Raw genomic sequence first — 11,973 nt, 5'->3', positions numbered from 1 at the left:
TCTTGTAGACCAGGCTGGTCTCGAACTCACAGAGATCCGCCTGCCTCTGCCTCCCAAGTGCTGGGATTAAAGGCGTGCGCCACCACCACCCAGCTTCAGGCAGTGTCTTTATGATCATATGAACTTCCTTTCTCTAGACTCCCCATAGCTCCTGTATTAGTTACTTTTCTTGTTGCTGTGTGAAATAAGGAAGGGCTTATTTTGGCTGTCAGTTTGAAGGTATAGTCCATTGTTGTGGGAAAGGCATGTTGGTGGGAGTGGGAAGCAGCTTGTCATATTGAATCTGCAGTCAGGAAGCAGAGGAATGATTGTTGATTCTCAGCTTTCTCTTTGCATTTTGTTTTTGAGAACCCAGCCCGTGGGACGGTGCAGCCTACACTCAGCACTGGTCTCCTGTCCTGAGTTAAACCTTTCTGTAAACAACCTAATAGATACATCCAGAGTTGTGTCTCCTAGATGACCTCAGATTCAATCAGGTTAATAATGAAGTTGAATCATTCCACTCCCCAAAATCCCTGCTGTTATCTTGCAACCTTTCACCCCCATAGGGTATGCAGGCTTCCTTACAGGATTTCCACTGACTGTTTTCTCTGTATCTCTTGAATATACCCAGAGCAGGGGCCTGCAGATGGCCACTGTCTGCTTCCTGGTGCAGCAAGTGGCACTCTTTGTAACCCTGTCTGAAGTTATGGTCAGCTTGACCTACTTCCCTGCCTTGTCAACTGCTGTACCTTTTCCTTTGCTATCAGAAGGAACCCTTCCTGCCCTAAAGCGTTCCAAGTTCAAACCAGAAGAGGGTCTTAGGAGTGCTAAAGGATGACCCCAGGGAAACTTCATTGGACCAGGATCCCAATTACAACAGAGAAAGTTGGTTTAAAACAATGAGCCCCTAGTCCCAATTACAAAGGACTGATTTAATATCCTCAGATTTAATCGTGATTACTGTAGGGTGGGAGTGGAGTGAGGGAAGGTCAGACCAGGATTCCAGCAGGCCTCCCAACTCTGAACTGGCTTTTGCTTCAAAGACAACTAAACCAGAGATGCAGGCCAATGTGGGTTTCTGCCAGTTGAGGAGACCCTGATGACAGCCTACCCTGCGTTGGTCTGGCAACCTAAGAGAATGGTGAGAAAGGGTTGCCTTACATTGCTATAGTAAGGCTCGGCCCACAGACTCAGTATAAGCATTGCAGCTCAGATGGAAAGGGATTCTGACAATCAGGAGCCAAGGAACACTAGGTGCTACAGCTCGAGTGAAAGAATATTCTGGCAGTTGGGAACCAGGGAATATTGAGTGTTTCAGTTCGGTTGGAAGAATATTCTGACAGTTGGGAACCAGGGAATACTGAGTGTTACAGCTCAGATGGAAGCGTATTCTTGCATTGGGGAGCCAGGGAATGAGTGTTACAGCTTGGGTAGAAGAATGTTCTAGTAGTTGGGGAGCCTGGGAATAGCACATGTAATTGTAGCAGCATACAGCCCTTGCTCTAAGGAAAGGTTTCCCCAGTGTAACAGCTCTGCTTCATCAAGAGAGGGCTTCCCCAGGGAAGTTTTGTGTAACAGCCCTGCTAGGGGAAGGTTTTCCCAGCTGGCTTCTCAGGGGAGGAGTTGATCAAAGTTGAAGACTTTCTTTCGCTGGAGTAGAGATGGAGTGGGGCTGTAACTCTTTCTCTGGGGAAGCTTTCCCCTACCAGTGATGAGTTGTTACAACTTTGCTAAGGAGTGCAGGAAGCAAGGCTTTAACACTTTAGCTGGGGAGGAGCAGAAGGGAACTTTAGCTGGGGAAACCTTCCCCTAGCAGAGTGGGGTAACAACTTCCCTGGGGAAGCCCTCTCCTGCTGGAACAGAGCTCTTAACACTGGGGAAGTCTTTCCCTAGAGCAGGGCTGTAAACTGCTATACTTACTGTGACCTGTGCTATTCCCTGGCTCCCGACTGCCGGAATACTCTTCTACCTGTGCTATAACATTCAGTATTCCCAGCCCCTGACTGTCAGAATACTATTCCATCCCAGCTGTAGCACCTAGTATTTCTTGACTCCTGACTGCCAGAATTCCTTGTCATTCAAGCTGTAATGCTTACACTGGTGACTGACTCTCTTCCTTTCCTCTTCCCAGAATTCTCCTAGTCTGGTTGCCCCACCTATGCTTCCTGTCTGGCTACTGGCCAATTTTTTTATTAAACCAGTATGAGTGATAAATCATTACAGCATACAAAAGCATTATCCCACAGCATTTCCCCTTTTTTCTTTTTTCTTTTCTTTTTTTTCTTTTTTTTATTTTTATTATTATTATTTTTTTTTTTTTTTTGGTTTTTCAAGACAGGGTTTCTCTGTGGTTTTGGAGCCTGTCCTGGAACTAGCTCTTGTAGACCAGGCTGGTCTCGAACTCACAGAGATCCCTTTTTTCTTTTCAAAACAAAAACCCTGAATCTAATCTCCTTTGTTTTCATTTTTTCCTGACCATTATCAATAACAACTTATAGCCAACACACTAAGCAAAGACAAACATCCATAATCCATTTTCAGGGAATGTGGGTATAGTTTTCTAGGCTACTTCCTGCTGATTGGGGATGCTGGGAATCTTATGGGGACCCAAAGAAAATGTAGGTTTATGGTCAAGTCCTGACCAGAGTATTCTGTGAGGTTGGGTCATTTCAACCAGCAGTCTGGAGGTTGTTCTAGATGTAGAACTCAGAGGAATCTGTAACAGGGGTGCTCTTAACATTGGATCATCTGGGCCATCTGCCCGGATTTTTCAGGATGTTGTCCTTGATCAAACCTTATTTTTATTTTATTTTTTTATTAAAAATTTCTGTCTCCTCCCGCCTCCCTTTTCCCTCCCCCTCCCCCCACTCCCCACACTCCATTCCCTTCCCCTCCCTCTCCAGTCTGAAGAGCAGTCAGGGTTCCCTGCCCTGTGGGCAGTCCAAGGTCCTCCCCCCTCCATCCAGGTCTAGGAAAAGAAGCATCCAAACAGGCTAGGCTCCCACAAAGCCAGTACATGCAGTAGGATCAAAACCCAGTGCCATTGTGCTTGGCTTCTCAGCAGCCCTCATTGTCCACCATATTCAGAGAGTCCAGTTTTATCTCATGCTTTTTCAGTCCCAGTCCAGCTGGCCTTGGTGAGCTCCCAGTAGATCAGCCCCACTGTCTCAGTGGGTGGGTGCCCCCCTCGCGGTCTTGACTTCCTTGTTCATGTTCTTCCTCCTTCTGTTCCTCATTTGGACCTTGGGAGCTCAGTCCACTGCTCCAATGTGGGTCTCTGTCTCTATCTCCATCCATTGCCAGATGAAGGTTCTATGGTGATATGCAAGATATTCATTAGTATGGCTATAGGATCAGGCCATTTCAGGCTCTCTGTCCTCAGCTACCCAAGGATCTAGTTGGGGACATCTCTCTGGACGCCTGGGAACCCCTCTAGAGTCAAGACTCTTGCCAACCCTAAAATGACTCCCTTAATTAAGATATATACTTCCCTGCTCCCATATCCATCCTTTCATTATCCCAATAATCCCATTCCCCCAAGTTCTCCCCATCGTCCCCTTCTCAATTGTCTCTCCCCATCTCCCCTTGCCCCCATCCCAACCCACCCCCCAGTTCCCAATTTTTGCCCAGCAATCTTGTCTACTTCCAATATCCAGGAGGATAACTATATGTTTGGAAGAATGGATGAAGAAAGGGTGGAATATATACTTATTAGAGTACTACTCAGCGATAAAAAAAATGACTTCTTGAATTTTGCATGCAAATGGATGGAAATAGAAAACACTACCTGAGTGAGGTATCCCAGACCCAAAAAGATGAACATGGGATGTACTCACTCATAATTGGTTTTTAGCCATAAATATAGGACATTGACCCTATATTTCGCGATCCTAGAGAAGCTAAATAAGAAGGTGAACCCAAACCTTATTTTTCTTAATCCAGAATGAATCCACAGCCTCTCATTTCCTGTAGAAATGAAAACAAAACTTCTTCTCCAAATAACATATCTTTTGATAAGGCATTTAAGGCATTTCAAAATATATAGGTTGGATTAATCCAGCAGCATTTATAATTAAATGTCTTTTAGCAGCTGTATCTCTTTCCTCAGCAGTCAAACAATGTAAAGACAACACAGTAACATACAGTATCCAGAGTCTCTATATATTTTTCCATCTTTACCTGGCTTTTTGTTGTTGTTGTTGTTGTTGTTTTTGAGACAGGGTTTTTCTGTGTATCTTGGACTGTCCTGGAACTCACTCTGTAGACCAGGTTGACCTTGAAATCCCAGAAATCCTCCTGCCTCTGCCTCCCAAGTGCTGGGATTAAAGGTGTGAGCAGCCACATCTGACTACTCTATTTCTTTTTTTAAAGGACTTTCTATGTACTTTTTCTTTGCTCTATTCTTTTTCTTTTCTCTCCCAAGCCTACATATATTTTTTTTTGGTTTTTTTTTTTTCGAGACAGGGTTTTTCTGTGGTTTTGGAGCCTGTCCTGGAACTAGCTCTTGTAGACCAGGCTGGTCTCGAACTCACAGAGATCCGCCTGCCTCTGCCTCCCGAGTGCTGGGATTAAAGGCGTGCGCCACCACCGCCTGGCGCCTACATATATTTTTAAACACACTGTAAACCATTTAGAACTTTTTTCTTCTGAATTTGTTTATGCTGTATAGCTTTATCTTTTTCTAAGCACATAGGTCTTTAATATGCTAAACACCATAGCTAGGATTAAAATTGCAGCTTTGGCAGCTGGCTCTGCCCCATTCCTTAGCTTTCTGAGAGTCTAGCTTCATGGAGGAGGTTCTGGCAGGAGTCATGTTTATTACCACAGTTCTGTAGAGTTTCAAGGTCCATGTTGTTGCAAATATGGCGTGAGTGGGACCCTCATTGGTCCCATGGCAGGTGAGGATCATGGGCAGGAGACAAATATACCATGCAGTGTCTATTTGAGTGTAGAGTTTATTGAGCTGAGGGTAAAAAAGATGGAAGGGAGAGAGAATGTGTGAAAAGAGAAGAAGCAGGAAAAATCTTGTCTGCCCCTTCAGAAGAGCAGTGGGAAAGAGAGATTGGGGGTGGGTGGAACATGTCTCTTAAAGGGATCTTTGCACCTGCCTGGGTACATTTTGCCAGATGACAGAGCAAACTAGCATAATGCCTGAACCCTAACACATACCACCATCAAGAAACCTGCCTCTGGCTGCTTGCTCATAAACACCATTTAAGTGTTTGGTGGTAGAGCCTCTTAAAAGAACTACAAGTTTTGCTACTAATGCTGAGTCAGAAAAACCTCTCTTAAAGGAGCTGTGTCTCTGCTTGGCACCAGCAAACCAAGCCTACCAGAGTAAAGACAGTTACCAACAGGCTGTGTTTGACTCTGTTCTTGTCTGCCTAGAATACTTTTTTCTTAAAGCTTTCTTAGGCTTTTTGTGGAAATTCTTGCCAAACGTTTGAGCGCCATTTGTAAATAGAAGTTTCTGTCCTGCCCAGTCCTGCAGCTATTCAGTCCCAAAGAAACACACAGAGGCCTATATTAATTATAAACTATTTGACCTATTAGCTCAGGCTTATTATTAACTAACTCTTGCAACTTAAATTAACCCATGATTCTTGTCTATACTTAGCCACATGGCTTTTCTCAGTAAGGCATTCTCATCTTGCTTCCTCTGTGTCTGGCTGGTGATTGACTCTTTACCTTTCCTTTTTCCAGGATTCCCTTAGTCTGGTTGCCCTGCCTATACTTCCTGTCTGGCTTCTGGCCAGTCAGTATTTTATTAAACCAGTATGAGTAATGAATCTTTACAGTATACAAGAACATTATCCCACAGCAGCCCACAAAGTGGGGGAAGCCAGACTCACCAGACATAGTTAGCTACATGTATGAAGCTCAGGTTATTTATAGCAGAGCTACCTTCTGAAAGCTAATACCAGTAAACACAGACACAAGTTTAAATGTCATATAGCATAGAACTACATAAGTTATATTAAAACCAAAGGGAATAAACACTTGGACTTAAATACTTCCTACTCTAGTGCATTCCATGCTCTCTAAGTTCCCTTGGGTATGTACATCCTTATGTCTGCGAGTGGATGGTATAGTACTTGTCTTTCTAATATCTCGGAATTTCTTAGGCAGAAAACTCCAGAGTAGATGCTGTCACCCACACATGCCATGAAGGCTTACCTTCATGGTCTTTATCATTCCAGAAAATACAAAATGTGACTTGGGTCAAAACCAGGCATCATCCTTCATCTCCCTTTCTGACAGAGCAACTACATTCCATGTGACAAGATTGAGTATTGTTCCCATAGCCGGAGTTTGTGCCTGGGCAACTGCCTACCCTGATTACTGTAACCTTTGCCATCTCTGAAACTTCTGCTTCCCACTGCTGCATGCCCTATTCAAACATCCTATAGCCTCATAGACTTTCCTTCCCCATGCTGCTCCTATTTAACACTCTCTTAGATCTTCACACGCTTTCTCCCCGCTCCGGCAAGTGTAGTTCTGGGCGAGCTTCCTCACAGGAACCTGGGAACATGTTGGAATTCTGAAGCAACTTTCCCCAGGTATGTTTTATTTAGGTACTAGCTCAGATTGACAAGAGAGGTCTTTAAATATTATATTTAAGCCAGACAGTTGTGGCGGCACCACTTAATCCCAGCATTCAGAAGGCAGAGGCAGGCGGATCTCTGTGAGTTCAAGGCCAGCCTGATCTACAAGAGCTAGTTCTAAGACAGGCTCCAAAGCCACAGAGAAACCCTGTCTTGAAAACTCAAAAAAAATATATATTTAAAAACTTTGTGTGTGAGTGTATGATATGTATACATGTGTGAGTGTGCCATGGTGCATATGTGGAGATTAGAGACCAACTTGTGGAGTTGATTCTCTCTGTCCACCTTTATATGGGTTTTAGGTTGCCAGTCTTGTGCTGCAGGTACCTTTACCTGCTGAGCCATTTACCAACCCAGAGAGGTCCTTTCTAAACAATTCATACAATTGCAAAATACCTGTCCACCTACCCATCTCTGACATCATCTCCTGTCCTGTATGTATGTTGACTGTTTCCCACCCTGGAGTAAGTTTCTTGATAGCAGGGACTTTAGATCATCTAGCAATGCCATTGGCACACAGCAGTCCTCAGTAGGTACAGAATAAACAGTTTGCCTTTGTAAGTGGCAGCTCCTCCCACTCTAATTCCTGCTCATACCAGGTATTGGTTTCTGAAGTTTTGCCCTCCCTTCCATGGACATATAAATCTAGAACCCTGTTAAGTCCTTTTGTCCACCTCAAGACCCTTTGCATGCAGAACAGGGTGTTGCTCAGTGTACCCAAATTTGCTCATCAACTGATAAGTACAGAAACAAAAGAGAAATATCCAGAAAATAGAATTATTCAGCAATAAAATTGAAGCACTTAATCATGTACAACATGGATAAATTTTGAAAAGTACTCAAAGCGACATCGTATATGAATCCTGTTTATATGTAGTGTACAAGCAAGCACACTCAGAAACAACATAGTAGTGACCAGGGGTTGAAAGTCGGGCATGAAAGCCACTTCCAGGAAAGTGCTCTAAAATTGGATTATAGAAATGGGTGCACAGCTGCAAATTTACTTAAACAATGATCAAATTGTACACGGGCAAACTTTATAGCATGTCAATTTTACTTTAATAAAGCTATGGTAATTTTTTGGGGGGGGGGTTGGGAATGTACCTTGGAGGTGGGGAAATTGCTTGAAACGTTCAAGGTTCACGACAGACTACAGCACGAAAAAAAAAGGGTTATATTTAGTATTTTTTCCACGTGGCTGTGCCATTAGTTTAATATATAGTATAACAGATCTGTATTGTTGCTTCTCTTCTCCCAATCTCTTGACATGCTAGAGATTGAATACAAGAGTTCCACTATTGAACTGCATTCCAGACGTTTTTAAGGTAAAATGAACTGAATAGTCCAGCCAGGCCTTGAGCTTGTGATACTCTGCCTCAGACTTCCTTATGCTAGGATTGCAGTGGTGTTGACAAAGCTGGCAAAACACACAGGAATCCAAGCACTTGGAAACGCCTGTACCACCTCGGAGGCGGTTTCGAGCGGGAAAGCCACGCCCTAGGGCGCGTGATCACGTGGGTCATCCTATCCACCAATCAGAAGACTGTGAGGGGCGGGAGCTTGGCGAGTCCGGGTTGCGCCACTGCCGCCGGAAGCTCAATTTTTTGTGTGTGTGTCTGAGTTGGTCCTGTAGGCTGCAAGTTGTTTCTCTGAGGGGAAAGCCCACAAAAATTTAAAGTCACTTTCTGAAGTCTGCCCCAGTTCTGTCCGGATCAAGAGCCATACCGACCACAGTTAGAAGGTGGCTACTGGCCGCAGACCTCTCTTCCGGAACGAAAGCCGCGCGGACAGGTTGTTTCCGGGGGGTTGCCTGAGACTGGTGCCCTGTTGCGCCCCGCCCCTCACACGGCCACGTCCTACCGGAGCTGCCGGGCTGGGTCACTGATGGTGAGGGTTGTGGGGCTAGTACTGAGGAGGGTCGGGGCCTTGGGGTAGTGGACGGTGGGACTGGCCGAGCAACGCCGCTTCCAGAGAGGCATGCGCCGGCAAGGCAAATGCAGTGTTCGGGGAGGGTCACGCAGACTTGGGGTCAGCGGCGGCCAGCTCTTGTCAGCTTTTCCTTCTACTCTGTCAGACTGGAAGCCTGCCTCTCATCTCGTGTCAGTACTGGCTTGGTGAACGCAGGTACTCCCTCTGCACCTGATGGGATGCGGTCGGCCCTGAGAGCGTTGTGCTATTGCTGCTTGGGTCAGTTTTTATTTTGAAGTCTGCTCCTTTTGCAGTTGATGACGAAAGTGACATGGTGGCAAGTCGGTTCAATCAGTGGGGGACTTATTTTGGTTCTGGTGCTCAGAGATGTTTCACGGTGCTGCTGAACATGGACAGTTGAACCAGTAACTAGAGAGAGAGCATAGTGAATAGTTTCCCAGCTTTCCATAGCACTTTCTGAATGTCTATGGAAAGACAGGCCCAGTTTGCAACAGATCCCCAGAATACAGTAGTTTTGTGGTTTCTGTTCTCACTACTTTATGTTGAAGGTATACTGACAACTCAGAACAGTTGTTGAAAGGAAACTGAAAAGATTAGCTTTGTCAGGCATGCAGAAGAGGTGACTTTGGACCCAAGGCAGGCCTCCATGACAAGAAGCTTCTGTGCAAAATTGTTGAGAGTAATGTCTCAAAAGAGTGACCAAGAAGTGTAACCATCCAACTGAGCATGGTGGCGCACACCTTTAATTCCAGCACTCAGGAAGCAGAGGCAGGCGGATTTCTGTGATTTTGAGGCAAGCTTGGTCTTCAAAACGAATTCCAGGACAGGCAGGGCTCTGTTTGCAGAGAAACCCCTATCAAAAACAAACAAATAAAAAAATCTAGTGATCTTATGGAGCGTCAGTTGTACTTCTGGGTACGTAATATAGCCAGGTAATGAACAAAGGCACAGCATGTGCGGGGTACAGACATAAGCAGAAACAAAAGTGATCTCTAATTTAGGCTAAGAAGCTTGTATTTTATTATCAGTGGGACATTGTAAACCATGTATAGATGCATCATGGCCTTTGCTTTTATAATCCTTTAGTAACTCTCAGCCAGTGTACCTTGAATAGAAAGAAAAGGAAAAAAAAATGGGTGTAGTTGCACATGTCTGAAATACCAGTTCTTGTGAAGCCAAGACAGGAAGACTTCCACCAGCTTGAGGCCCACCCTACATAGTAAAATTCTGTTTCAAAATCTAAAAGCATATTGTCAAGATGGCTCAGTGGTTAAGGATCCTAGAGTCTGATAACATGAGTTCTATGGAAGCCCCATGGTGGAAAGAAAGAATCCACTCTCGTATGTTGTCCTCCGTCCTCCACACACCTATGCCTGTGGACACATAACACAGACACAATCTGGGGGAATATCCTATCTCCTTTCTGCTCTTCAGAAAAGAAAAAAAGCAGAGGAAATACAAGTCACCTGATGTTATTGAGATTTAAAGGTAGCTGGTTTTTAGCCACCGGCTTTAAACAGTGTTATTTTCTCAACTGAGAATATGACTTCAGTCTGACGTTTACTATCCATTTTGAACAGCTGTTGAAAAAAAGAAATGATTGCACCCGTTTATTCAAGGCACGAACAGATTCTTTATCTTACTATAGTCCATCCTAGCAAAATTTTGTATTCATTTTCTTAGAGTTTTTGTTAATGAGAAAATAATAAGCTTAGAGTAGCTCAGAAATCTACCTACCAAGTTTTTAAAGCCAAATGGAGGAACAGTCAGGATTCGAGGTGAACACGTTTAACTCAAGTTCTATCATTTATGTCCTTGCTGTACCTGAGGCTAAAATTTTGGTTTTTACTTATACAGATGCTATTTGTTATTATTCGATAATGTGTCATCAACCAGACGTCTTTGGGAAGTCCTCTTTTATCTTTGGCTATGCTTCATGTCTATTTGATGATAACCTCAGTAATAGGGAAGCTATTTTTATGGATCAAGTTCATGGATTCTGCTGGGGAAAACTCGAAAACCTTTTGCATCTGAGATTGTAGTCTCTCAGAGTGGATCTAGGTGAACTGCTAAAGTTAGGTATTCCTTGGTGATAGCCTTGTTCTACCATCTAGAAATGGGAATGCAAGTGGTTAAAAATGAAACCATAAACTAAATGAAGTTCTACAGGACTGTAATCCTACCATTCAAAAGGTAGAATCAGGAGGATCTACATGAGCTGGAGACTATCCTGGCCTGTATATTGAGCCTTTGTCTAAAAAAAGGAAAAAAAAATCCCAAACCAAAACCAAACAAATCAAGCTAGCTAAGATAGCACACTCAGTAAAGTGCTTGCTATACCAGCATGAGGACTTGATTTTGATGCTTTGCCAAAGCCCATGCAAGAAAGCAGGTATGGTAATGTATACTTATAACTCCAACACTGGGGAGATGGAAACAGGCAGATCCCTGGGGCTCACTGGTCAGCCAGTATTGAAACTCCAGGTCAGTGCAAGATACTGTCTCAAAAAACAAGATGAATGGCATCTGAAGGTGTGCACATATATATGCACAAAAAGAACCAAATTGACCAAACAAATGAAAAACAAAAGGGTAACTATAATGAGAATGAACTTATTGCTTAAAAAAAAAACCACACACACACACACAAATGTAGTGTGTATTACTAAAACCAGCTTTTTTGTGCCTCTTCCCACCCCCACCCCAGCTGTCTTATCTTCATCTTTGATACCCAGAGACTTGCCCTTGTCAGCAGTCTGAGGTAATGAGACCCTGTATGACTGAGTCGTGCTCATCAAAATTCAAAGGAGACTGAAGGTGTACAGTAAATGTCAGTTTATTGCCCTTCGAGCAGGACTGCTGTCAGAAGCCCAACTCCTAGCACGGTCCAGAAATTTTGTCTGTAGATTCACTTGTGGTAGCTGATTTTGAACAGGAGCCATCTAAGTGAGCTAACCAGAGTCAGTTGTAGTTGGGGGTCCTCTGTTCTGGAGGGCTGTACCATTCCATGTCTGAAAAGAGGAAGGGCTGCTTAGGAATCATGTGTCTTGCTTAGCACAAAATCAGAGTAAGGGGAATAAAGAGGGAAATATGTGATAGTCCCTAGCTTGTGACAACTTGATACATCTGCCATCAAATTAACATCATCAGTGGAACTTGAATATTCATGGCTAATGTTTGTCTTTATGGACAGTCTCACTCTTAGCCTCTGAGCATATTATTTCTGGGACTTCTTAGCTGTCCTCCTTTTGGTATTTGTTATATTTCTAGACCTATACTAGTCATTTGCTATGTTAATAGGCTGAGGTGACCGTATCATTGGTGAGTTCCTTCATTCACAGGTGGTCATCAGTCACAGAGAACAGATGGAATCAGAGGACATGTGTCTGCAGTGGCAAGTGTCAGTATGCTAGCCCTACCGTTGAGTCAGCATCACAGCTTTTTAGTGAGGCTTCTT

General features: G+C 43.9%; 1 protein-coding gene across 6 annotated transcripts in view; it reads left to right on the top strand.

Moving 5' to 3' along the window:
- The window catches only part of Golga3 (golgin A3), a 56,769-nt gene that overhangs the window by 535 nt on the left and 44,261 nt on the right, over positions 1–11,973 (top strand). The window contains exon 1 of one of the 6 annotated variants that reach the window (XM_026784401.1): positions 8,192–8,378. The exons of 1 other annotated variant lie outside the window; for it this stretch is intronic. The gene's annotated coding sequence lies outside the window, so the exon portion shown is untranslated. Of the gene's footprint in view, positions 1–8,191; positions 8,475–8,512; positions 8,775–11,973 lie in introns of those variants that run through there. 4 more of the 6 variants (XM_013349686.2, XM_005344502.3, XM_013349695.2 and 1 more) reach the window with 4 other exon arrangements.

The sequence above is a fragment of the Microtus ochrogaster genome, chromosome 2 (genome assembly GCF_000317375.1).
Source record: "Microtus ochrogaster isolate Prairie Vole_2 chromosome 2, MicOch1.0, whole genome shotgun sequence".
In the NCBI taxonomy this organism is placed as follows: Eukaryota; Metazoa; Chordata; class Mammalia; order Rodentia; family Cricetidae; genus Microtus; species Microtus ochrogaster.
Note: the sequence above shows the minus strand (reverse complement) of the source record. Positions and strands in the feature narration are given on the sequence as shown.